This window comes from Ambystoma mexicanum, chromosome 11 (assembly GCF_040938575.1).
Source record: "Ambystoma mexicanum isolate Mex_15411 chromosome 11, UKY_AmexF1_1, whole genome shotgun sequence".
Classification (NCBI taxonomy): domain Eukaryota; kingdom Metazoa; phylum Chordata; class Amphibia; order Caudata; family Ambystomatidae; genus Ambystoma; species Ambystoma mexicanum.
The window spans coordinates 1,127,571,247-1,127,598,981 of NC_090934.1; the positions used below are offsets into that span (position 1 = coordinate 1,127,571,247).

Sequence of the window (27,735 nt, forward strand, 5' to 3'; positions counted from 1 at the left end):
GACAGAAGGGAAGGGGAGATCACCCTCAAGATGGATGACTTTGAAAATAGACAAAGGAGGAATAACTTACGCTTCTTTGGTATACCGGAGAAGGAAGGTGAAACAAAGATCTGCGGAGCGGCTAAACTCCTGTTTGGGGATGAGGCTAAGTTTGAGAGGGTGCACAGAGCAAAGAGGGGGCAAGTAGAGGCCCTAGGTCAGTCCTGGCCAGATTCCACAACTACCCGGACAAACAGTAGATCTTGGAAAGAGCGTGGGGTGCTAAACCAGTGTCACTGGGGAATGCCAAGATCACTATTTTCCAGGACCTGTCCTCCCTTACGTTGACGACGAGGCACCTGTGCACACCCCTCATGAAGTGGCGGAACGAAAAGGACGCAAGATATAGGTGAGGGTTTCCCTTCTCCATTTCTTTTGAGGTTGGGGGCTATGGCTACAAGCTGGTTACGCGGGAAGACATACACAGGGTGGCGGTCAAACTGACTGGGGAAAGGGGAGACAGACAGTGGCGTATAAAAGGGCCAAACAGACGGAAGGTGCCTGGCTCAAGGAAATGTATGGAACTGAACTCCCCTCCATCGGGGGACGGTGGACCTGGAAACTCTAAAGCTGGACCCTGAGGCTGACAGTAACGTCATTTTGTTTGTGGGGTGGTGGGACAATTTGGTCTTATTCAGACCTTATGGTTGGAATTTTGCAATTGGGTCTTTGTGGTTTGACATTTGAGGGGTGGGTGAACTTGAGGACTTGTTTTAAGGAAGTGGGCCACAGCCCTGTTGGAGATTTTACATGTCTATTTTCCATGGGGATTCTGGAGATAGGGAGGGGGGATTTTCGTTGTGGTAGGGGAGAGCGTGTGGGTATGAGGAATGGGGCTAGGGGTGTGGCCCTTTGTTCTTGAAGGGTATGTAGGAGTGACCCAGTGGATCGTGTCCTACTGGTGATCTGGTGCTTGTCCAGTGATGTTAACTGGAGGGCTCTGGGTGCCTTGGCAGGGGAGTATGGGGGGGGATGGGGTTGGGGAAGGGAAGGCTAGTTGGGGAAGTTGGGGGTGGAACGGTATAATCCATTGATGCGTTTTTTCATGACCCCGAAAGAAGAGGAACGGGATGGGAGGCTCTCGCTCCGGTGGAATTGGCAGAGGGTGGTGTGATGGTGGACCTGAATAAGAAGGGCAGGGATGACTGCCTACGAATGTGAAGGGGCTCAATTCACTGACCAAAAGGTCCTTAGTGGCCAGGGAGTTTCACAGAAAGGGAATGGATGTCCTATTTCTTCAGGAGACGAGGTTTGCTAGGTGGGGATGAATGAATGGTCCCCAGTGGTCTCTTGGGTCAGGTGTATTGGGGTTCCGGGGAGGCCAGGAATGGGGGATAGGGGGGGCGGCATCTTCGTACATAAGAGGTTGAAGATGATGTAGAGAAGGTGTGGAGGTGTTCAGAGGGGATGGCACTCTTTTTGATGGGTACCATAAGGGGGGTTAGATTCACCTTTGTAGCACTGTACGGCCAGAATCAGGGCCAGTCACTTTTTCTCAGGTCCATGTTGGTCAGAGCTCTTAAAGAGGGGGTGGGATATCTCATTGTGGGGGGCGACTTTAATATGTGGGAAAACCCCAGCTGGCTAGAAGGGCAATAGGAACTCGGGCACAGAACCTGTTCAGGCAAGTGGTGTAGATTTCCAAGCATTATTGGATTCACATGGGCATTGGGACACGTGTCGCTGTTTTCATCCCAAGAAGCGGGGCTTTACTTTTTTTGCCTCCCCACAGGACTTCCACTCGCATAGACCACCTCTGTATTCCAAGGGAATTGTTGTAAGCTGCAAGGATCCCGAGAAGGATTAGGGAGCACCCCATTATGGGTGTAATTTGGCATATCTGACGGGGGGGGGGGTGTCACGACATGACCCTCACCCCTGAGCCATTTGTGGGCCCCGAGGGTGCGGGAATCAGATTAGGTTCCAGACATGGTTTGAGGCGGGTCTCACGGGGGTGGGACAGTTATGGAAGGAGGGCCAATGCAGAAAACGGTCAGTGTTCTCCTACTTGCAACTCAAGGAGGTGATCACGGATGCGCCCTGAATGAAAGGGATACAGAGGGACCTCACACCTTCTGAGAAGGTGCTTGATTTGCGCAGTGAAATGAAGGGATTGATTTCGGCCCTATATAGAGCATTAGTGGAGGGGAACGGGTGACACGGAGAAGCTCAGTAATAAATGGCAAGGGGACTTGGGTTCGGAAGTAGATGACAGACTATGGGGCACAAGGTGTGTCTGGTGCATAGAGCCTCAATTGCATGCCAGTACAAGCTCCACACGATTAAGCTGCTACACAGGTGGCAATACTATCAAGTGCGACTCTCTAAAATGTTCTCGGGGGTGAGTCCTCTTTGTTGGCATGAATATGGGGAGCGGGCCGTCTATTGGCACATGTGGTAGGGATGCAGGCGGGTTCAGATTTATTGGGATGATGTCCTAGGGTGGATTAAGGAGCTGGATGCGGTCCTCAGGGCTAAGACACTGATGCTGGTTCTATTTAGATTGGAGGAGAATGAGGGGAATAAACCAGATTACTGAACTTTTTCACTAGCAGGGAGAGCGTGCCTGGCTATGCAGTGGAAGAGGGTGTTACTCCTCGGGAAACAGGCATGGATCAACACAGGAAAAAATCTATACATGGAGAGAATCCCGGCAGCCTTACATAACAGAGGTGTGAATATTGAGGTGGAATGGGAGGAATTCCGGTCTCTGTACATGTGAGTGGAAACAGGGGAAGAGGATCAATGACTCTGGAAGGGAAGGTGAATAAGAGGGGAAAGATTATAAAGGGGTCCATGGGAGCAAATATTCCAAATGTGGCTACACCGGTTGGACTTGGGAAGACCACCTTACTGATGGCATTAATTGGGTCATGTGGAAGTGTGAGCAATTGTTGGAGGGTGGGGGGGTGAGGGGTTTTAGGGGTTATATAGTGGTTCTGTAGCCATAGGCCAATGACACATGGATCTTCCTTGGACAATGTTTAACATTGCTGAAGAGAATTGCCTTGGAAAACGTTGCTCTGAAGGGCGACACCTCACAATCCCTTGCATTAATATCAGTATTGGGTTGGTCATATAATGCTGTGTCTTCAAGCATAAGTTAAGATCAAGGATGTCGCAGGTCACTGTATCCAGACGGTAATAAAGCCTAACCGTCACCATAAACAGTGTAAAACAGAAGAGACTCCATCAATGGGCTTTTCTTTAAGAAGTGTGAATATGCTGTACAATTAAACATACACACATCCTTGATGGCGCTGAGTCCTGGAGTCTCTTCTGTTTTACAATGTTTAACATTGGGCTGTGTCGCATGTTACAAGGTTTGTATGTTATTAAAAATGCTAATAAACTTGAAATTTTTTTTTTTATTGTTTAAAGTGCTTTTGGTTAATTAAAACCTTATACACTACAAAATTTTAACATTGACCATACATAGTTACATATTTCACATAGAAAATCATTAATAAACACATTTTAAAATTAATTCTTGTTTACAAACTAAATTCTAAAAAACACATTTACAAAATACCTCCCATTACACACTTCCAAATATAAAAGGCTGCCCCAATAAAAACCTTAATTTCTCCGTCATAAATAACTGACCAGAATTGGTCTGATTCAATTCTTTGCATGTCCCCTACTAAATTTGAGTACCCTTTAGTGTAGTATTCTTTTAAGTTTGGGCAAAGAGTTAGAATATGTCTTACTGTCTCCACCTCGATATTACAGTAGCTACACAATCTTTCTGCACGAGGAATTTTTGTTCTTACCCCGATAATTTCATTACACGGGAGAATGTTCAACCGTAATTGTAATATGAATCTTCTCATAGCTTTATTTCCCGTGTTAAGCAGATACTGTCTTGGTGTAGCAGGCTTGAGGCCTTGGAGAGCATAAGAGGAATATCTAGACTTTTTGTATAAATAGGACTGATTGTCGCATAAATCCCAGATAAAAGCCTTATCTTTAAGGCTTTTCTTGATGTACATAATGTTATCTTTTCCCATATGTACATTATATCCTAGGACTTCTAGAAATGTTAATACTATTTTTTGTAAATGTAAAAAATAGGGATTCTTAAATCTGCCTTCACTTTTATTTTTACCTATAAGGTTGAGCATGTTACCTTCATCCCCATCCCCCAAAATTATTCTTAAATAAAGTTTGCAACATTCTATTTTCCATAGGGTCAAGAGGGATATTAGCCCCAATTCGCATCTTATCGCTTGTATTGGTACCGAATTTGGGAGTCCTAAAGCTGGTCTCCAAATCTTCCCTTCAAGTAGATGCAGTTTGCACAAATATTTGCTTTCTACAGTTTCCAGTGCATACATAATTCCAGGAATAATACAACTTTTATATATCTCGAGTAGACCTTCGACAGAGTGACCTCCTTTACTGGTGATATATTTTCTTATAACTTTCCATTTCTTTACTATTTTAGAACTCACCGCCTCTTGGAAAAATTGTATGCAGGGATTGCTCAGAATAGGCATCCCCAAATAAGGGTAGGCCTCCACTACCTCCAGTTTAATCAAGTTTATCTGCCACCTAGAAATAAGCCTTTTCTTTTCGAGCCTGGTGGCTCCAAATACCATAACCTTAGTTTTGTTTATATTGATACTTAGGTTATTCTTTTCGGAGTACAATAATAGTCCATTTAACATTCTTTGCAACCCTACTGGAGTTTTATCCAAGAGGACGGTATCATCCGCATACATCAGGCCACAAATGGGTTTTCCCGCTACTATTGGTGGAAAGTTATTTATAGTCGAAAAACTTTCCCACATATCTGAGACATACAAATTGTATAATATGGGAGATGTCACACATCCCTGCTTTAGACCGGTGTTAGTGGCGATCTCTGGAGATATCATCCCTCCTTTGCCCAAACAGATGGAAACCGTGGTTTCCCTATACATTTCCCTCAGAAAGTGCAAAATTTTGGGACAGATATTTTTCTCACTTAGTTTCTTCCACAACAACCCCCTATTGACACTATCAAAAGCTTTTGAATAATCTACAAAGCACACATACAGTTTTTCCCTCTTATCCTTTGACCCTGCTATAATGTAATTCAGCATTGTTAGGTTATCAATGGTACTGTACCCTTTCCGAAAGCCAGTTTGAAGAGTAGATAGAAGTCCCTTTTCCTCTATCCAAATGTTTAACCTCTCCACTAAAAGGGAGCAGAAGATCTTACAACTGCTGTCTGCCATAGCCAGCAATCTATAATTATCAGGCAGTTTTCTATCTCCCTTTTTAAAAATAGGGACCACTATGGCTTTCCTCCAGCTATCCGGTATGCGGCCTGTCTCCCATATACCAGTAAACAGCTGGAGCAAAATCACTGCCCATTTCTTAGGATTTTGTTTTATGACAGCATTTGCAAGCCCATCCGGGCCTGGGGCACGTGAGGATTTCATTTTAGAGATCACTTTCAAAATATCTAGGATACCAAAGGGGATAATGTCTTGGTCATATGAGTTTATCCCATTGAGATTAGCAGACATGTCACTTGTCTTGAAATAGAGGTCAGTAATATAATGCTTCCATGCATCTTGGCTCACATTAGTATTTTCCCTACTATCCTCATCCATCAGATACTGTCTATATAGGTACCAACATTTTTTTGAATCATGGGTTTTACATATCGTGTATAAACACCTCCAATACTTGAAATAAAAATAAATAAAAAAAAGATAAAGGGGAAAAAATGACTATATAATTTTTCTTTTATAAACTAAGCGCAAGCCGGGGATTCAAACCTGTGTTGATAGGCCTTGTCTTGCTTCCAAGACAAACGCGGTTGCCCCTGAACTATCTTCCCTGGCGCATGTACCATAGCCAAGTCCTTTATTTAACTTCTGCACATAGGCATTGGATGGACATGTACCTAGGGGCCACCTACCTACATCACACAGTCCTAGGTGGAACACGACAGCAGGGGACATTTCAACACATGGCGACATATATTGATATTGATATTTTATTTCTATCGCACTCGTACACAAGTGTTTCAGAGTGCGACAAGGCAAGGAAGGGGAACAGGGGAGAACAAAACAGCTATTTTATAGGCCCAGTGACATTGAGAACGCGCAAGTGCATGGGAGAGGGGGAGGGGAAAAGTGCATGGAAGGGGGAGAAGTGGAAAGTGCGAAGCAGAGGAGAAACAGATAAATAACAATAAATAAATAATCAAGGCAACAAACAGTGGTAGTGCAGCCAGCAATTTGCAAGTTCTAGGTTTAAGGCAGCAGACAGGGTAGGTCTGATAAGTGCAGGAAGAAAACGGGGGGGGGCTGTATGGGTACAGATACAGACCCCAGTGCAAGGGGTGGCCCAGAGGCAGTGCGGGAGGGTGGCAGGGTGAGCCGGTACCTGGGCCCGGAGGACAGAGGGTGGCCAGGTGCACGGTGCCAAGAGAGAACAGATCAGCAGGGGAGAGGGGGAGCGAAGGCAAAAGCAAAGAGGAAGGTCTTGAGGTGCTTCCAGAATCGAAGATGGTTCTCCTCAAGTGGCAGGGAGGCTGTTCCAGAGGGAGGCCCCAGCCGAAGACAGATCTACCCCCAGCTTGTTTCTTTGAAAAACGACTGACCCTGAGGGAGTTGGAGGTAGAGGAGCGAAGAGCTCGAGAGGGGAGGTATTTGCGGAGGGATAGCTGAAGGTATTTTGGACCCAGACCCCAGAAAGCCTTGTGGACAATGCAGAGGGTTTTGAATTTTATCCTTGCATCCACTGGGAGCCAATGGAGAGATTTCAGAGCTGGAGAGATACGATCCAATAGTCCAAGCTAGAGAGAACCAGAGCTTGGGATACCATGAACTTCTGGGGGAAGGAGAGGAAAGGCAGAGTACCTCTGAGGAGGTGCAGTAGGAAATTTGACTTTTTAGAGACCTCAGATGAGGGCGGAGAAGGAAAGGGTGTAGTCAAATATGACCCTGAGGTTCTAAGCCTCGCAGGTGGGGGTAGGAGGAGGGCCAAGGGAGGCCGTCCAGAGAGTGAGAGAAGCTACAAAACCATTATATTAAAAAAAGACAGTCACAAGGGGGCACGGATGGGGTGGTGTTCAAAGGATGGTGAAGGTGTGCCGATGAGGAGGATCTCAGTCTTGCTGGCATTCAGACAAAGATCATTGGCGGCACACCAATCTTGAATGGCAGTTAGGCAATCAGAGATGAGAGGGCGAGGAGGTGGCAGCGGGCAGCCTGAAAATGAGTTGTATCGTCAGCGTAGCACTGGAATTTTGAGCGGAAAGTGGCAATACAGTGGGCGAGAGTTGCAAGGTATTGGTTGAAAAGCCAGGGCGAGACGTTAGACCCCTGGGGAACACCACAGGTGGAGAGGAAGATAGATGAAAGGAAGGACCCAAGTTGGACCTGGGAGGGTCGGTCTGAGAGGAAAGAGGTCAACCAGGCCAGAGCCTGATCAGTGATACCCAGGTTTTCACGAAGACGGTGAGCTGGATGGTATGGTTGACCGTGTCGAAGGCAGAAGAGGGATCGAAGAGGATGAGGACAGAGGGAATGTTAGAGTCAAGGTTGGAGAGCAGATCTTCACGGATGTTCAGGAGAGCAGTTTCTGTGATTCTGGCAGCTCTGAAGCCAGACTGGTGGTCATGGAAACAGCCAACAGGATTGGAATGACGGTTAAGCTGAGAGATGGCCAACTTTTCCAGGAGTTTGCCCAGAAAGGGAGTAATGGAAATTGGGCGATAGTTATCTGGACAAGAAGGATCAGCTGTGGGTTTCTTGAGAAGAGGATGCACAAAGGAGTGCTTCAGAGGGGAGGGGAAGGATCCAGAGGCAAAGGAGTGGTTGCAAAAATAAGCAAGGGTCGGAGCGAGGGTGTCAATGTGGTTCTTGATGGTTTTAGAGGAACAGGGATGAACCTGTTTTGACAAGGCTTTCATAGATCGGACTTGTCTAGCGACCTCGTCAGGGGAGAAAAGAGGAAAGGATGAGAAGGATGGTGGGGGGGGTGGCTAAAAGAGGGTCAGCAAGCACAGATGGAGAGGGGAGAGGAGGGATGTGGGTGGAGAGGGTGGACAGGATGTCCTAGGTTTTTTAAATGAAGTGAGAGGCAAGGGCATTGCAAAGAGCCTTGGAGGCAACAGGAGGGGTAGAGACTGCAGCAGGGTTGGCCAGCTCATTGCAGATTTTAAAGAGTTCGGCTGAGTTGTTAGATGCCGCAGAGACACAAGCTTGAATGTGGACTCTCTTCTTGTTGAGGACAGAGAGTCGGTATTGCCTTGCTGCATGCTGACCTCACACCGGCATCTAAGCAGTGACGGGGGGTGGGGGGGAGAAACTACATACTACAAATAAAAAGATGGTCTAATTATTTCCTTTTCATCTTGGTAGGAAACCTTTCAACTCTCCTTTGAATGGTTATAAAATATAACTGTTTGCGGCCTTCAGCTTTCAGTGTCACGACAGTTCCAAACATTCTTAAAACAATGTAGGGAAATAGGAGTGGCAGGGGGTGGCTTGGAAGTAACTGTTGATTTGTGAACTTAATTTGGGGTGGAGCAGCACGTCTTGAATGTTGCAATTTCCTTTGCTTAGGTTTTTCTGCTGATCTGGCTTTCCAGGATTACCAGAATCGCCAGGAGCAATGGTGGAAAAGGAACACAACCCATGGTAGAACAAATACATTCCTCTTAAACAATGGATAGCAGCTACACACACCAAAGCTATGTAGCCAGTCAAGGGAAATGCTGATACAATCCTCACTGTGGCCATCTATATGAAACAAACTTCTGGATTCCAAGATGGTGGCCGGCGGAGGAGGACATGCGTCAGCGTCTCTCCCCACCGGGCCGCATTAGCAGCAAATAAATAAGCTACGTGGAGAAGTACTACAAATTCCCCTGTGGAATGAAAACGAAGAGGCGGACGCTTGACATGAGCTATCTCTGCGAAAGATAGTGAGCTAAAGAATCTAGGTAATGCTCTTGCAACCAGGACTAATGTCTGGCAGAGAGACTCTCAGGACCCCCCTTGTTTTTTGCATGAGTGGAGAGCGGCCAAGAGAAAACTGTTATGACTCCCAGTGCAGGGAGGGGCAGGCAGGCCCCCGAACAAAGAAGCCTCCGGAGACGTGTCTGGAGTGGGAGGAGACACCCTCGCGCCCCTTTGCCTGGAGATGACCCCCCCCCCACACCCCGAACACAGATAGAGAGTGTTCTGCAACGGTGCACCATGTGCCAGGAGAGCCAGAGTGAGGGGCTGCGGGCAAGCAAAGAGGGAAACAAGGAAGTGCCCCCACCCCCAACGCGCAGCACCCCACAGAGAAGGGGATGGGGATCAAGTAGAGAGACTCAAGCAAACAGGCCCGAGAACCAAAGGAAAGGGGACCAGTGGATCCAGAGCAGAACCCCGCCCTGCAATAGTGGAGACTCTGAAGGCTAGAAAGAGCCCCAACTAGGAGGACAGGACAAGGAGAGGGTGGGCCCAACATAAGGACAGACCATAAGGGGGGAAAAAAAGCCCAGGGAAGTGGAGGAGCGTGTGGATCATGAGGGAGGGCCCCCTCTCAGAGCAGCAGTGAACCCGACAGGCCAGGGCTCAAGAAAGGCTCAAGATATTTAAGCGACAAGTGCCACCCAGAAGCTGAAAGGGGACACAGTGAGACAATAACCGGGGGCACTCGCAGGGAGAGACTCCAATGCCAGCGCAGAATAGGACCACGAGACAAATTACCAGGGGCATGCCAGAGGTATCACAACAGTGCCCACATGTCCAAGACAAGGGGCAAGGTGGCGACAGTGACTCAATAGACTCAAGTTATACAAGAACTGAGCATCAAACTGCTGTGGAGCCCTGAAAACACAATACACTTGTGAAGCAGAGGAACCACTCAAAAATCACAAATGTCAGAGACAAGACCAGAAGAAGCGATGGGGAAATTCAAAGAAGACATGCAGACTTGGTTCAAGGAGTTCCAAGACCAGTTTATGGCCTCCTTACAAACGCAATTTGAGACATTGAAAGAAGAAATGAAACCATTGGTACAAGAACTGAAAGTTGGTGTGGCTTAGCTGGAAGAAAGGAATAATACACTGGAAAAGGTGGTACAAAATATGGAAGACAACGTATAAAAAAAAGTGAGGAAGCCCTGAAACATCTAGAGCACTTTCCACATAACTTAGAGATCCAGTGCGAAGACCTGGAAAATCGGTCACAAAGATCTATCATCAGGATTAAAAACCTTGAATAAACAGTGGAAGACAAAGATCTGAGAGGTACGGTTCAACAAATGTTTACACACATTTTGGCAAACAATGTAGAAGAAGTGATTTAGGCGGATCGTGTACCTGAGAAGGCCCGAGGAGAGCAGGAGACCCGGGTGCATGCCCAAGGGACGTACTAGTGGCAATTGCCTCATACAGCCAGAAAGAACCAATGCTGCGGAAAGCAAGGACGGCGGGTCAAGTTCGAATAAATGGGGAGGAAATGCAACTATACGAAGACCTTCCACAGTCCATGCTTCAAAAGAAGAGGGGTGCCATTTTTGCCGATGAAGCAAGTAAGGTATAAATGGACATTTCCGTTTGGCCAACTCTTTACATGGGAAGGACAACACAGAATCATGACATGGGAGGAAGGAGCGCAGATTTTGAACCTACAAGAGGAGAGCGAAGAAGGCTGCGAGGAACATCAAAGAGGAGACACAGGACGCAGAAAACCGTGGGAATGGAAAATAGTGACGAGAAAGGGAAAAACTTGACACAAGAAATGAAACAAGGTCACACGACCGAGATCAATAACTGTACAGGCGACTAGAGCAGAGGGGAAAGCAGACACACTAGGAAGGAGGTAAGACTAACACGTATCCATAAGCATTTGGTTGAAGGTGGGGGAAGGGGTGCGAAACTTGTAATCCTTAGTGGGGTTTGGCATTCCACACAATGACTTCTCTGGGTTGTTAAGAGGGCCAGGCACGCCGTTGGGCGTTGTTTGTGATAAATGGGAAATGAGGGGGGATACAGAGATCAAGGGGGGATGCCACAAGAGAAAACGGGAGAGCTAAGGACTCGAGAAGTAGAAGGAGGGAGAGCATTCAAATGAAAGAGTTTAGGGTACTTACATACAATGTTAGGGGACTGAATACTCTGGTTAAGGGGAAAAAGATTGAAAACGTTCTACAGGGAGAAGAATTCGATATCCTCATGTTTCGGCGACACACATAGGCAAAAAAGACAAAAGGGAAAACCCGAATTAGAGGGTATGCTCAATTGCATCAGGTGAATGCTGGAGAAGAAAAAAATGCGGGTAAATTGATAGCATTCCGGGATGGGCTAGGAGCACAAATCCAGGGTTCGATGGTGGATAAAGAGGGGAGGTATATATTCTTTTTTTTTTTTTTTTTTTTTTTTTTTTACTACTTCCTTTTTATTGATGGTCTTGGCAGGTACAACTCACTTTGCAGTCACAATATCATACATATATGTTATTAAGTACATAATAGTTATCTCGTAGTACATTAACATTTACATGGCAACATCATCGTCCGAGGACATTTCACATAAATACGCTCGAAGCTGGGCCCATATGTCCTTGGGCGATTAGTTACAGTCATCGTATATTGTTCCTCACACTCATTCACGTATGACAGTTCTCGTAGAAATTGTTCAATTCTTGGTGGTAAAGGATTTTTCCAACAAGTCAGAATGCATCTTTTCGCAATTATACATGAAACATTAAACAGTCTTCTAATGGTCTCAGCACACTTGCCGATATCCCCGAATAAGTATTTTTGATGAGTCATGGAAGCCGGGATCTGTGTTATCTCCTCTATCACTTCTTCCACTTTTCCCCAAAACTCAGCCACCGCTGGGCATTCCCAATACATATGAAATTACCCCGCCTGAGGTGTTTTACATTTGGGGCAGTCTCCGGTGCCCTCAGTTGTGAATTTAGCTATTTTTGGCAGGGGTATAATGAAGTCTGTTGAGGACTTTAAATTGTATCAGGCGTAGGCCTGCATTCATCGATACGGTTTTGGTTAGCATGCAGTACCTAGACCATTTATCATCTGTGATGGTCGTCTTTAAGTCTTTTCCCCATTTAGTCTTGACCTCATTCAGTGTGGGGGAGTGTGTCTGTGTCAACGCATACATGTTTGAGATTCCCAGTCCAGAACCGGACGTTGCTGCCTGTAAGCATGGATGTACGGGGGGTTCATCTAGGAAGAGTGGCCAGTGTGTGCTAAACACTGATTTCATTATGTAATATTGGAGTGTTCTGAGCACCCCTCCTCCCACTATATCCCGGAATTTGTTCATGCTCACAAACTTCCCATTCGGGAACATGTCACGCATTTTGATTTCCTTGTGTGGATCCCACAGCCGCTGTAGTGACTTATCTAGTGTTGGTGGAATGCCAGAGTAGTTCCATAGAGGGACATCTGGGTCATATGGTGTGTCTATTTTTAATCTTTTATATAGTGCGCCCCATGCTCGAACCATACTCCTCACAGGGTCATAAAGGCATGTGTCTTTGTATTTAGCATTAAAAATGATGGACCGTAGGTCAATAGGGGATGCAGCAAACTTCTCTAGCCATATGTGGGGTGAGCGGCCAGGCAGGTCGTACCAGTGTTCAACAAATTGTGCCTGGGCTACATGAAAATACAGTTCAAAGTCTGGTGCCGCAATTCCCCCAGAGGAGTACGATTCAACCATTTTAACCCACTTCATACGGGTGGTTTTGCCATCCCAGAAAAACGTTACAGCCATTTAGCGCGGCCGTGTAAAGAAGGCTCTCCCGGGCCATATAGGTATGTTTATAAAGAGAGAGAGTAATTTAGGGAGGACGATCATTTTCAATATGGCTACCCGGCCGTACATTGATATGGGAAGTTTGGCCCAGGTCTGGAGCTTGGCGCCGAGCAGCTGCAGGACTTGTTTGTGATTGTCTGTATATAGTGTCCGTTTATCCCTGGATACTAGTGCTCCCAAATATCGGATATTCTGAGTTGACCATTGGAGTCCCAAGGTTGTCATCGGGCAAGTCGTGGCTGGCGTCAGTGGAAAGATCCCGGATTTCCCTCTGTGGATCTTGTATCCTGAGTATTTAGCGAATTTGTGAATGTCAGCTATGACAGGTGTCAGGATGGTTTCAGGATCTCGAATATATAGAAGGGTATAGTCTGCATACAGATGGATTGTGGCGGACCTGACATTTGTATCCCTTTGTCCCCGTGTTTTTTGTCTTACCAATAGTGCCATTGTTTCTATGGTGAGCGCAAATAATATGGGCGAGAACAGGCAGCCTTGTCTGGTGCCTCTGCCCAAAAGGAATAGTTCCGAGACTGTGTGGTTCGTAAGGACTCTGGCTCCCGGTGCTGTGTACAGTAATTTAACGTATTTTACAAAGTTGGGGCAGATTCCAAATTTCTTTAGTACTGAGAGTAAGTACACCCATGACACCGATTTGAACGCCTCTTCGGCGTCTATGGATACAGCCACAGCACTTGCTTGGGGGTTTATTTGCGCCATTATACCAAACAATCTGCGCAGGTTTAACACAGTGGATCTTGTAGGTATGAACCTGCATTGGTCTGGATGGACCAGAGTCGGCATGCTGGGTAGCAGCCCATTTGCAAGTACTTTTGTGAAGACCTTGGCATCCGCATCGATTAGTGACAAGGGTCTATAAGAAGACATGTCCTGTGGAGGGCAACAGGGTTTCGGTAACACCGTTATTATTGCTTCCCTCAATGTTTCACGGAGAATACGCCATTCCAGTGATTCCTCCCATACCTTTAGCATTATGGGTGCCAATTCGGTGTGAAACTCCCTGTAAAGTTCAATCCCTAAACCATCAGATCCCGGTGCTTTCCCAGATGCCAATTCCTTTATTGCTTCGATTATTTCTTCTTCCGTTATTGGTTGTTCAAGAGCCAATTTGGTCTCTAGGGGGAGCTTTGGGAACTCTAGTTCACCAAGGTATTCTTGTATATCCAACTCAGATTTTACGTCCCAGTTGGAGTACAATTCCATGCAAAATGTAAATTCATTGTTTATGGCCTGTTCTCCTGTGATCACCCCTCACCCGCTCCTCTGTTGAGTTGATACTCGTGATTAGAGTCCGTTGGCGGTCGGCCTTGATGAGGTTGGCTAGTGATCTGCCTGTTTTGTTGCTTTCCCCATATCTGCGTGCTCGGATTGGAGCTGCGATATATTGGATTTCCCTGGTTGCTAACACGTCAAACTCTTTTATGAGCTTATTTATTCCTGCTAGGGTTGTTCTGTCATGGGTAGTACTATAGGCGATTTCCAGCTTTCGGAGTCGGTTCTCGACATCCGCCAGCTCCCGTCGGACAGATTTCAACAAGCCCGTCATTTTTGATATTAGCACCCAACTTATCCACACCTTGAAAGTTTCCCAGAGGGTGGAGTATTTATCAACCGTTCCTGCATTTTTGGTAAAGAATTCCTCTACTTCCATGTGTAGGGACTCAACTACATTTGGGTCTTTTAATATGTTGGAGGCCATTCTCCAGCATTATGTAGGTCTTGGGGCATCCTTGAATATCAGTTTAAGTGTCACAGGGGAGTGATCAGATAGCGTGCGAGAATGGATTACGCATTTCCCCAACGAGTCGGAGAGGGCATCGGAGAGTAGCCAATAGTCTATACGCGATTCTGAATTGTGTACTGTGGAGTAATATGTGTATTCTCTCACATCGGGGTGAAGTTCCCTCCACGCATCTATTAATGACAGTTGTGGTATGATTTGGTTCAACGCGGTCCTCGCTTTAGCTGGCGCCCTGGTTGTTGTGGAGGACCGATCGAGTAGTGTGTCCAGGACCAGGTTAAAATCCCCCCCCCATATGATATTGGAGTCATCTAGGGAAACGAGTATTCCCAGGACGTTCAGCTAAAAGCCAGGGTCATCTATGTTAGGACCATATTTGTTAACTAACGTGATGGATCTACCTACCAATTTCCCCCACACAATTATAAACCTCCCCAGGGGGTCCTCGTTATGTCCTTGGACCTGGAATCCCAGCGAAGGATGTATTATTGTATTAATGATTAACTCTTACTGCCTTCAGGTACCCAAATTCAGACAAAAGAAAACGGGCGGCAGTAGCTTCCCTGTCATGGCAGCACAACATCGGAACGCCCTTCCACTCAACATCAGAGCAGACCAATCCTACTACAGCTTTAGGCGAAACATTCTCACCTGGTTACGATCCAATGATCCCTATGACTGATCTGTGCCCTCTCACACTAACAAACTATAGCCAACCTGACTGTATATATGTACATCCCTTAGCTGACCTGCTGAAATGTAATTAACTGTGTGTGTGTATATATATATATTTCTGAGGCTTGTGGAATCTGCTTAGATCACATGCTGTGCATAGGCCGACATCTAGTGGAAGCTGCGGAGTATTACAGTTTGTTTTTCGAAGTCGAAAAATGGGCGTCGACACAGGGCGTGCCAGTAATACTATCCCTAGTGTGACGTCCCCTGTACCCATGATCCCTCACGCGTCTAGGATCCCCAGATTGTTTTTTTCCGCCATTCTGGTCGGAAGCACTTCATCGGAGTTCCCTGGCTTTGCCATAGTTTCACTCTAAATTAATTCTAATTTGCCCCGTTTGACCAACCTTTCGTCGATCAACATCTCGACGCCGAACCGGGGAGGAGATCAACGTCGAATACCCGACGGATTGGGCCTTGAGGCTTCCGCCTCGGCTCGGGCCTGGGCCGCTGGCCTCGGCCCTACAAGTAGGGAGAGTGGGGGTGGTACACTTCCACACTCGACACCTTATTACCTACACACACTTGCCCGCTGCCCACAGGCGCGTATGGAGGGTACGCCCTTTCAGTTTTGCCCCAAGTGTAACAAGAAATACCCTTGGGTAGATAAGCACGCTACGTGCAACCTTTGCCTACCCAGAGACCACCCCGAGACGGGTTGCAGGGCCTGTAGCAGGTTTAAGGCAAAAACTCTTAAGGACCGCTCCACCAAGCGTTGGGCCCACCACGCCAAGCTAGCAGCTATGGAGGCGGAGGGTACCTTCAGCGACGGCAGCGACGCCGAACTTTCGGACGGCGAGGGCACCAAGGCGTCGAAGGACAGCCGAACGCACGTCCCCGGCCTCGGAAGGTCGTCCGTCCCGGCGACTATGGGGAAGTCCCCCGGCGACAAAAGCGTTACACATACACACGCTAAACACAAAAAATCCACCCGAGATTCGACGTCGTCGAAACCTCGGAAAGAGGCACAGAAGGAGCGGTCCGAAAGGACGTCCTCTGGGCGGTCCCGGTCGAGGTCGCCGCACGACGTCAGGCAAGCCTCCACACTTGCACAGAGTGCCTCGACCATTAATATCCCGGAAGATCAATCGTCCGAAGACGAACACGACTTCCACCCCCAGCCTGCACCCCAGGAAAAGGGTACATCACTTGGGAGTAAAGAGGGGCCAGTTTCGAAGGCTAGTTCGAAAGACAGGGATTCCACCTCCGATCCTCGACGCCAGGCGTCGAAAGATAAGGGAAAGGGGAAACACACTTCCACCCACGGGGAAGGGGGTAAACAGCAAAGGAAACAACCCTTGCAGTCCTCCACTACAAAAGAACTGACCAAGTCTTCTCAGGGCCAATCCATAGAAAGTCCCAGCAAGGTCACCCCAAGCTCAAAACTCTGGTCATGCGAGGACATTGACAGAGTAATGTCAAGGATGTCTTCCTTGGCGAATTTTTTCGAAAGACACCCTGAACAACTCCTAGCTTTAAACCCTCAGGAAGATTCTCCCTCAGGGTCTAGGGACCCTATCCCCTCAAATAAAAGACCCCGGGTCGAGACACCATTTAGGCCTTTAGACCCCATCGAGGTCCAACCCTATTCTTACCTCTTCCCTACAGACCAAGGAAACTCTTCCCTTATAGAAGGTCAGGAAATTGACACGCCAGAAGATCCTGCAGGATCAGATTATTACGGCGAAGACGAGGATGAGCCAGAAAATAGCCCAGATATTTTCAGAATGGACTCACCAGTCGAAAGGGAAGCCCCAGTGTCTGACTCCCCAATAGATAATCAGCCCCTCCTTAATGAACTGCTCTTTCGGGCAGCTAACCACTTCCACATAGACACACAAGGTGTCCAGGAAGAAAGGGACTTTGCGGAAGAACTAATAGGGGAAAGGAAGCCAGTAGCCCAGACCATTCCCATCCTAAAATCTGTTCAACGCAGAATAGCACCATCCCTTGTCAACCCAAACCTGACAAGACCTGTAAATCCGAGAGTGGAGAAGCTGTTTAAAGCAGCCCAGTCGGACCCCCTATATATTAGAGGTCAACTTAAGCCAGACTCTCTAGTAGTAACCAACACCCGCAAAAGAGCTGGTACACCATTATCTTCCTCTGAGGCTCCCCCCGACAAAGAAAGTAAAAAACTTTATGGTTTTGGCAGGAAAGTAGCTTCCACGGCAGCCTACCAAGCCAGAATCGCGAATTCCACCACACTGTTGGCTAGCTACAACTGTCACCAGTGGGAAGAAGTGGCAGCACTAATAGACTCTGCTCCCGAACCCCTTAAAAGCCAGCTAGCTCGCATTTGTGCGGAAGGAAGGAACGTGTCAGGCTGCACTGTAAAAGCAACTCTGGACGCCGCTGACAATGCGGGTAGACTTATAGCAGAGGGGACTGTCATCAAAAGGCATGCTTGGTTGAGGCAGTCGGGATTCAAAGCAGAAACACAAGCTGCGCTCTTAGACAAACCAGTGGAAAGTGATCTCCTGTTTGGGAAGGCAGTCGAGGACGCTCTAAAAAACGCTAAGGAAGAATTCGACACCCTCAAATCCCTTGGCCAGTTAACTACCAAACCACCTAACCAAAGAGGGAATGGTAATTTTCGTCGCCCCCGCGGCCAAAATTCCAATAGAGGAAATAGCTACTCCCACACCCAGGGTACACAGTGGAACACCAGCTCACAACAGTCTACCCAGGCGTATGGTAGGGGTAGTAAAAGAGGACGGGGTAGAGGCAGAGGCAGCCCCAGTAAATGAGGAGGCACGCCTCCACCAAAGCAGTGACGCTCAGTTCAGGGTCCCTTCCCATGCAACCCCAGTAGGGGGACGAATATCAAGTTTCACCCAGGCATGGGAAGGGATAACATCCGACAGATGGGTGCTGTCAACAGTATCCAATGGGTACTGCATAGAACTACTGCAACGTCCCCTAAACCATCCTCCAAGACAAAAAGTCCACTCTTTACAACATCAGAAGATCCTCCTCGAGGAGATCGCCATTCTGCTAGAAAAGGACGCGATAGAACTCGTCCCGGGACACCAGGTAAACAAGGGTATCTATTCAACTTACTTCCTTGTGCCAAAGAAAGATTTAACAATGCGCCCAGTTTTAGACTTACGGCCTGCCAACAAGTATGTCAAGCCCCAAAAATTCCGTATGACCACACTACAAGAGGTAATCCCACTCCTAAAAAAGGGGGATTACATGGCAACCTTGGATATGAAAGATGCCTATTTTCATATTTCCATGCTCCCGGCGCACAGAAAATACTTGCGCTTCAAGGTGGACAGTCGCCACTACCAATTCAAGGTACTGCCCTTCGGGATAGCTTCTGCACCAAGGGTATTCACCAAGGTACTGGCGGTGGCAGCTGCACACCTACGCAGGGAGGCAATCCCAGTGTACCCTTATCTGGACGACTGGCTCATAACGGGGGAAACCCCAGGAATCTGCAAGTCAAACATTCAGAGGACCATCGACCTCCTCCACGAATTAGGCTTCTCCATCAACGAGAAAAAGTCAAGTCTGGTGCCAAGCACCTCAAAACAGTTTCTAGGAGCTATCCTAGATACTCAGAAAGGATTGACCTTCCCTTCGGAAGAAAGAATTCGGAACATACTTCTGCAAATTCCGCATTATCAGTCAGGTCAACAGATAACAGTACGCAAAGCTATGCGGTTACTCGGCATGATGGCGTCATGCATTTACCTGGTCCCCCACGCGCGTCTGCGCATGCGTCCCATGCAGGAATGGTTGGCGAAACAGTGGTCTCAGGCAAGTGGTCAGTGGGACGATCTAGTGGTCGTTTCGCCAACACTCGTACAGAACCTACACTGGTGGACAAGAGAGAATCTCGCAAAGGGGAAACCCTTTTACGATCCCGAAGTACAGGCAGTGGTGACTACAGATGCATGCCTGACGGGGTGGGGAGCTCACCATCTCCACCACACAGCTCAGGGTCTCTGGTCTCACTCAGTAGCCAAGAACCACATCAATCTGCTAGAGCTTCTGGCAGTATTCCGAGCGCTGCAGGCGTTCGAGCCCCATCTACTAAACTTGTCGGTGCAGATCAGGACGGACAGCACGACAGCCATGTTCTATCTGAACAAGCAAGGAGGGACTCGTTCGCCAAATCTGTCCAAGCTTGCCCAGAAAATATGGATATGGGCACTCAGACGGAACATCTTCCTGTCATCGCAACATGTTCCAGGGGAGCTCAATTCCCTAGCGGATGCTCTAAGCAGAGACTCCCTCCCAGAAGAACACGAGTGGGTCCTTCACAAAGACGTAGTAGAAGATCTCTTCTCTCAGTGGGGTTTCCCCACTATAGACCTATTCGCCACAAGCGAAAACAAACAATGCCCAGGATTTGCATCCAGGTTCCCACAACCGGACTCCCAGGGGAATGCCCTGTGGATAAACTGGTCAGGGATGTTTGCGTACGCTTTCCCACCAACTCCCCTCATCAGGAAGGTGGTGTACAAGATGAACAAGGAATCGATGACGCTCATCCTAGTTGCTCCCATGTGGGCGAGACAACCATGGTTTCCACACCTACGCAGGATGGCGGTATGCGAGCCCATCAGACTCCCAGCCTGGTACAACCTTCTGTCCCAGCAACAAGGTCAAACAGTGCATCAGGAACCCAACTCTATGAACCTAGCAGCATGGCTCCTGAAGTCATAGAGTTTGGACATCTCAAATTACCACAGAGGTGTATGGACATTCTAAAAGAGTCTAGGAAACCAAATACAAGGCACTGTTACTTTGACAAGTGGAAAAGATTCGTTATCTGGTGCCAGAGTAAACAAATCAACCCGGTTGATTGCACTCCTTCCAACGTTGTAACATACATGCTCCACCTGCTGGATGCAGGGTTGGTTTTTAACTCTCTGAAAGTACACCTGGCAGCCCTCTCAGCCTACACCACATCCCATAACAAGGTTTCGTGGTGGAAAGTACCAGTGGTTAAAGCCTTCATGGAAGGAGTAAAGAGACTTCACCCTCCTATCTCGAACCCACCGCCAGGATGGGATCTCAATGTGGTGCTATCTAAGCTCATGGGGCCCCCCTTCGAACCCATGCATAAGAGTAGTCTCAAACACCTGACTTATAAAACGGCCTTCTTAGTAGCCATTACCTCCATAAGAAGGGTCAGTGAAATTCAGGCTCTGTCAGTGCAAGATCCTTTCTTTACTATCCACAAGGACAAACTGGTTTTACGCACACACCCTAGATTCTCACCAAAATTCATATCCAAGTTCCATGTAAACCAGTCCATCGAGCTTCCGGCTTTCTTCCAAAACCCACAGAGCTCAGCTGAGGTGAAACTACACACCCTAGATGTGCGTAGGGCGGTCTTATACTATGTAAATAAAACCAGACCGCTAAGGAAAACAGATCAACTGTTTGTCTCCGTAGCTACAGGCAGAGAGGGGGATCGCGTCTCTAAGGGCGCTATCTCAAAGTGGATTATCAACTGTATACAGCTGTGTTACTCTCTTTCTGAAAAAACTCTGCCTTTTACGCCAAGGGCCCACTCTACCAGAGGCATTGGGGCCACTCTGGCTTTCATTGCAAATGTTCCCCTTGACACCATTTGCAAAGCAGCTACTTGGAGCTCTATTCACACTTTTACTCAGCATTACTGCATTGACACTCATTCCAAGGCAGATACACAAGTGGGACAAGCGGTTCTGAGACACCTGTTTGCTCATGACCCTTCTCACATCCCACCTCCTTCTTCTGGTACTGCTCGCTAATCTATGCACAGCATGTGATCTAAGCAGATTCCACAAGCCTCAGAAGGGATACATTACTCACCGTAATCGTATTTCTGATGCTTGTATCTGCTTAGATTCACATGCGACCCACCCTTCCTCCCCTCCGAGAGAAGGCGCATGGTTGCTTGTAGTCTTACCTTTCTGTCTATCTGCTTGGACTATCTGTACTCACGCTACTCCTCATGCTACCTCATGTCAGGAAAAACACAATCTGGGGATCCTAGACGCGTGAGGGATCATGGGTACAGGGGACGTCACACTAGGGATAGTATTACTGGCACGCCCTGTGTCGACGCCCATTTTTCGACTTCGAAAAACAAACTGTAATACTCCGCAGCTTCCACTAGATGTCGGCCTATGCACAGCATGTGAATCTAAGCAGATACAAGCATCAGAAATACGATTACGGTGAGTAATGTATCCCATATATGTCCTTTCACCAAATTCTACGTAATGTAATGCTATGTTTTATACTCATATGTGCCTTATCATGCAACTAAGCTTTTATGTAATCTTATCTTCCTGTTCTCTGTTGCGCCCTGTTACCTCTGGGTTTTGCGCGCCATACTAAATAAACAAACAAACATTGTCATCATTCCTCTAGCCTGAGTGGAGTATTCAATATGGTATCCTTGCTTCCCCAGGATGGTAATATGTTGGTTTTCCCAGGTCCCTGTGTGTGCGTTTCCTGTAGCATTACTATTTGGGGGGAGACCCTGTTCACATAGGCACCGATTTTTCTGTATTTTGTGGGGTTGTTGAATCCACGAACGTTCCATGACATGATCCTAATTCTTAGCCCATCGCCCGTGATGGTTTCATGTATGTTCTGCGTCTAGTCATGTATTTACTGATGGAGAGATAACATGTAGCTTGAGTGATGTTTTCATCTGCCAGACCATGCGAATTAGAACTTTTAAAACTTGTAACCTTCAATCGTCCACCCAATGGAAACCGTGCTGATACAGCTTCGGTGGTGCAACCTCCCTTCGCCCCTCGATCCCCCCGCCCACCCACATCATCAACCCCAACTCGATGACGTACCCTCACAAACTTGTGGAGTTCTCCAGGGGTAGCCGTGCTGCGTCACACGGCCACCAGGACTGGGCCCTCCACCCTATTCAAGGGTAGTATGTCGGCCGCCCGTTGAAATCAGATCAACACGTTAACCAACATAAAGGATATATTTGTGCATCGTGTGCAATCAGCCGGATAGTGTCTCTAGTCCGCAGGTCGGGGTCTGTCATGCTCAGATCTGAGCTTATTAGGAGGTAAGGGCATGGAAGACTCTACATAGGCCATGGCTTTGGCCAGGGTTTCAAAAAAATGCACCCTCCCTGCGAGCTGTATCCTCATTTTGGCAGGAAATATCAGGGTGTATGTTATTTGGCGTGTTTTCAGAAGTTTGACTGGTTCATATGATATTCTGCTTGCCTGTACCCCTGCCGCGAAGTCCGGGTATATATGTATGTGGCTCTCCTCATATTGCAGTGTGCCTGTCATGATGCCTACCCCCGGAGAACCAGACCAGGTCCAGCAACCCCGGAAGCAGGCATCAAGTTATTTTGAGCAAGCCCAAAAACCCCTGCTAGGGGCTGTTTGGTTGCGGTCCTGGCGTCTATGGCGCCAGGCTCATATGGAGAGCCAGTCCTGGCGTCTATGGCGCCAGGCTCATATGGAGAGTCAGTCCTGGCGCCTATGGCGCCAGGCTCATAGAGTAGAACTTACCTGATGAAGACCATGCTGCAAGCTTACGTGATGCAGACCATGCTGCAGAGCTCCAAGCCAAAAGAGGCTTGGAAAGGACTATTTTACCTAGGGACTATTTTTTACTCGGGTGGGGCTGGGGAGGAATACTTACCTGGGACTACTTTGGAGGCTATTTAAACCACGCCCGAAGAGCAGCATACGCTTCGCATTATTCTGCATCCAGCAGCGTAACGCTCACCGTGTCTGCAAGCCTGCATCCAGTCTTCTGCCACGCCAGCCTCGAGTCTGCAGCTCCTAGAAAAAGGGAGTAACAGGAGAAGAGGTTAGAATAAGAGCAAAACCTTCGATTCTTACCTGAATTCCGGATCCACCACGCCTTCAAGCTGGAAGAAAGAAGCATTTTACACGCGCCGCCTCGCCTGCTGCAGCGCCGCGCTGAACTCACCGGCCTTCGCAGCATCTTCACGATCCACTGCATCCTTCTGCACGTTCCGCCGCACTCTGGCACCTAAGGGCAACACAAGAACAGCAAAGGTGAGCCAAGGGAATAAACCGAGGCAATAGTAACTACCCCCATAGACTTACCTTATTACTGCCAGGGGTACTATTCCTCTTCACGGGTCCGCGCAGTCTCCATTGCATCCTCGTCGTACCCGGCCCCTAAGGGGAACAAAAGGACAAGGTGAGACAAAGGGACAAACAAGGGGAACTCTTCTCACCACAATAGACTTAACACATTTTTACCGCCGGAGGCATTATTCCCCGAACTTCATATTTTCTCTCCACACCTGAATAAGGGAGCAAGCAACAGGTTACATTCTGGCCTTATTTTATTGAACTGTGTAGGATAAGCCAAATCCTTACCTGAACTTCGTCAGCTACCATGAGGAACTCTTCGCTGGGGTCAAGCTGCAAACTGCAAGGAATCGACAAGAGTGAAAGTCAGACATGTGAACTCTTACGAACCACATACTTCTCGGAGTCAATATTGTTCTGGAACTCACCAATTCCTTCGAGCCAGTGAAGCAACTGGTTATCAATGCGCCCCTGCGCTCAATGCAGGATGGAGAGCACATCTTTTCAAACCATCAGGTGAGACTATAAGAGGGGACATCAAAGGTGATCTGTGGGGAGAACAGCAGGGGTGGGGGGGATTTGCACTCAACTCCACGGGTGGTTAATCCTCTTTTTCCATTTGCAGAAGAATATTCCTACGGGCCAAGCAAACAAAGCTAGGTGGGCCAGTCCAGTCCGTCATCTCGCCCTACGCGTCACATTGGTGGAGACCGCAGCTGTCCAGTTCAGATCGACGCCTCTGTGGGAGCCAGGTGAGCGTAACAGTGCCATGCTCTCTCGGCAACCTCAGGATTGCGTCTGTCCCTATAATTGAGAAATCGGGCGATGATCGTGTGTGGTGGTGCTCCGGGCTTAGGTGGTGGCGCCAGCGTTCGGTGCACTCTCTCGACCAGAAATGTTCTGAGAAGGATTCCGGCCCGAATAGGGACTTCAACAGGGCCTCAACTTGTTTCTCCATCGGCCCCTTCCCGAATGATTCGGACACGCCCACTATTCATACATTATTCCTCCTTGATCGCGATTCAAGATCATCACACTTTTTCTGTAGTTTGGACATAATTTCTTGCAGCTGAGTGATGTCCCGGCTATGGTGTGCTAAAGTGTCTTCATCAGAGCCGATTCTGTTCTCCGCCTCCGTAATTCGTGCACTTTCCTTGTCCACTCTGGCTTGAGTGAACCAATAGTGGCCACGATATCGTCAAGCTTGACGATGACTGCAAGGAATCCATTTTTTTACTATGGTTGTTAGTCGGTGCTCCCGCTCACTGGTTCCAGTCTCAGCCGTTGTAACAGAGTTAGTATGTATCTGTTACGCTCACCTGGCTCCCACAGGGGCGTCGGTCGGACCCGGACTGCTGCGGCCTCCACCCACGTGATGCGTAGTGCAGCGATGTCTGACTGGATCTGCCCTCCTAATCTTGTCTGCTTTGTCCGTAGAAATATTCTCCTACAAGTGGAGAGATAGATTTAGCCACTTGTGGATTCAAGTGATAGCACCCCCACTGTCCTCCCCACTAATCACCTCTGAAGCACCCTCTCAGCAATCTCACCTTATATTCTTGAAGGATGAGCTCTCCATCCTGCGAAGCACGCAGGGGCGCGTTGATGACCAGTTTCTTCACTGGCCTGAAGATATTGGAAGAGTTGCAGACGAATCCTGACTCCAAAAGGTCCTGGCGAGGAGCCGTAGTATATAGTTCGTAAGAGTTCAAAAGGTCTGGAATTCACTCCTGTCCAATTCCTCTTTTATCTTGCAGCTTTGACCCAATAAGAAGATTGACAGCTGAAAGCGCTCCGGTAAAAGTCTGTTAACCAAAACTGTCCGGTAAATAATGCCAAGGGTTAAACTTGTTGCTTTCTCCTTATCTTACAGGTGCGGCATTAGAAGATGTGGCGTGCTGAAGAATTATACCTCCGGCGGTAAAATCAGGTAAGCATATGGCGGCTAAAGAGATTGTCTCTGTCTGTTCTCTCTACTCACCTTGTTGTTTCTTGTCCCCCTTAGGCGCCGGAATTCGGCGATGTAAAGATGGAGACAGCGCCGGATCGAAGAGATGCTGCGTGGAACGGTGAGTATGGCGCGGCACTGCTGCTGGCGATGCAACGCGTTTAAAACAAAGTCTTTCCTCTGGTTTGAAGATGCGATGAATCCGGAATCAGGTAAGAAATCGGGTAATACTCTTGTTCTAACCTTTGCTTCTTTCCTTCTTTCTAGGGGCTCCAGGTTCGAGGCGGGCATGGCAGAAGGCTGGATGCTGCTGCTGGCACAGTGAGCGTTATGCTGCTGGATGCAGAATAACGCGAAGCATGTGCTGCTCTTCGGGCGTGGTTTAAATAGCCTTCAAAGTAGTCCCACGTAGGTATTCCTCTCCAACCACACCAGAGTAACAAAATAGTGCTTAAGGTAAAGTAGTCCCTTCCAGGCCTCACATGGGCTTGGATCTTCTTGCAGCATGGTCTGCATCAGGTAAGTGTGCACTTATGAGCCTGGCGCCTATGGCGCCAGGACTGATGTCCCATATGAGCCTGGTGCCATAGGCGCCAGGACTGAACCCAGACAGCCCCTAGCAGGGGTTGCTGGGTTTTCTCAAGGCAACATGATGCCTGCTCCCGGGGCTGATGGACGTGGTCTGGATGCCTGGGGGTATGCATCATGACAGCACTCCCCCTCAAGGCCCCTCCTAAGGTCGTTCCTCCCCTTGGTCCTGGTTTGTCTGGGAAGTCCCGATGGAATCTCTTCACTAATCGTGGTGCATGAACGTTGTCAGTAGGCTCCCATGACCTTTCCTGCGGCCCGTAACCTTTCCAATAGATTAAGTAAAAAAGTTTCGATTTAACCACCTTGGAATCCAGGATGTTTTTCACCTCGAATTCAGGTTCTCCATCTATCAAGATAGGATCTGGTGGTTTGGTTAATCTTGTTCCTGGTTGAACTGGTTTTAAAAGTGAAACATGAAAGACAGGATGAATTCGCATATTGGAGGGTAATTCCAGTTTGACGGCCACCGGGTTGATAATGGCCTTAATGGTGTAAGGTCCCAAATATCTAGGATTAAAAGTCTGAGTTCCTTTTAGAGGTATGTGTTTTGTAGCTAGCCAAACCTGATCTCCAATTTGGTACTGTGGAGTTTCACTTCTATGTAGATCAGCAATTTTTCTTGTATTTCTCTTTTGCTTGCTTCAAATGTTCTGTAGCTTCCTTGAAGGCTTGTGTAATAGTAGAATGTAAATGACTAACTGCGGGCATTTCTAAGTGCTGAGGCGAATCGAGTTCTGAGGTTCGAGGGTGGTGTCCATATATGGTATAAAAGGGGCTTTGTCCGGTTCCTGAATGTACAGAGTTATTGTATGCATATTCGGAAATCCATAAAATATCTTTCCAATTACTTTCGGTCTGGTGAAGCATGCAACGAAGGTACTGTTCAAGGCTCTGGTTGGTCCTCTCCATCTGACCATCGGTCTGGGGATGGTGACTGGTTGATAACCTTACGTCGATTGGCGCCAATTGGCAACATTTCTTCCAAAAATGTGAAATGAATTGACTACCTCGGTCAGAGACCAATAAAGAAGGAAACCTGTGTATTCGAACAATGTTTTCGAGGAACTCCTTGGCCAGAATTGAAGCAGAAGGCAATCCCTTCAAAGGAATAAAGTAGGCCATCTTGTAAAAAAGATCCACGATAACTAGATTGGTGTTAAATCCATTACATGGAGGTAGATCAGTAATGAAGTCTAAAGATAAGGTGTGCCATGGTGTAGGTGGAATATCCAAAGGTTGTAAAAGGCCAGCTGGTTTTTTCTTCTGACACTTGTTTTGGGCGCAAATGCCGCAAGACATCACAAATGACTTAATATCTTTTCGCCAGGTGGGCCACCAGAATTGTCTCTTAATTTTGGCTTCGGTTTTTGCGATACCTGGGTGACCTTCCATTAGGGAATCATGATAATTGGAGATGACAAGTTCCTGTAATTCCTTGTGTGGTAGAAATAGTCGTCCTTGATAGTAGGGTAGGTCATTGATGACTGAGTAATCTGGGCCTTTCTTTACCCAGTCCTGCAGAGCTGCTGGATCGAAGAGTTGTTGGATTTTTAAATGAATTTCTTCTAGTGTCTAAAGTAGTTATGCCAAGAATTCTTTGTTCAGAAATTATAGGCACCGGCTCCGGGTTCACATATGCTTCTTCCATTCCTATTCGGGATAAGGCATCTGCTTTGCCATTTTTACAGCCTAGTCGATAAGTGATCACAAAATCGAATTCGGCAAAGAATAATGCCCATCGAAGTTGGCGCGATGATTGGGCTTTCGCTGTTTTTAGATACTGCAAGTTCCGGTGATCGGTGATTACAGT

The 27,735-nt window shown here is 47.7% G+C and overlaps 1 protein-coding gene across 4 annotated transcripts in view; it reads right to left on the reverse strand.

The window, feature by feature from the left end:
* The window catches only part of LACTB (lactamase beta), a 1,309,212-nt gene that overhangs the window by 195,783 nt on the left and 1,085,694 nt on the right, over nt 1–27,735 (reverse strand). The gene's annotated exons all lie outside the window — the stretch shown is intronic.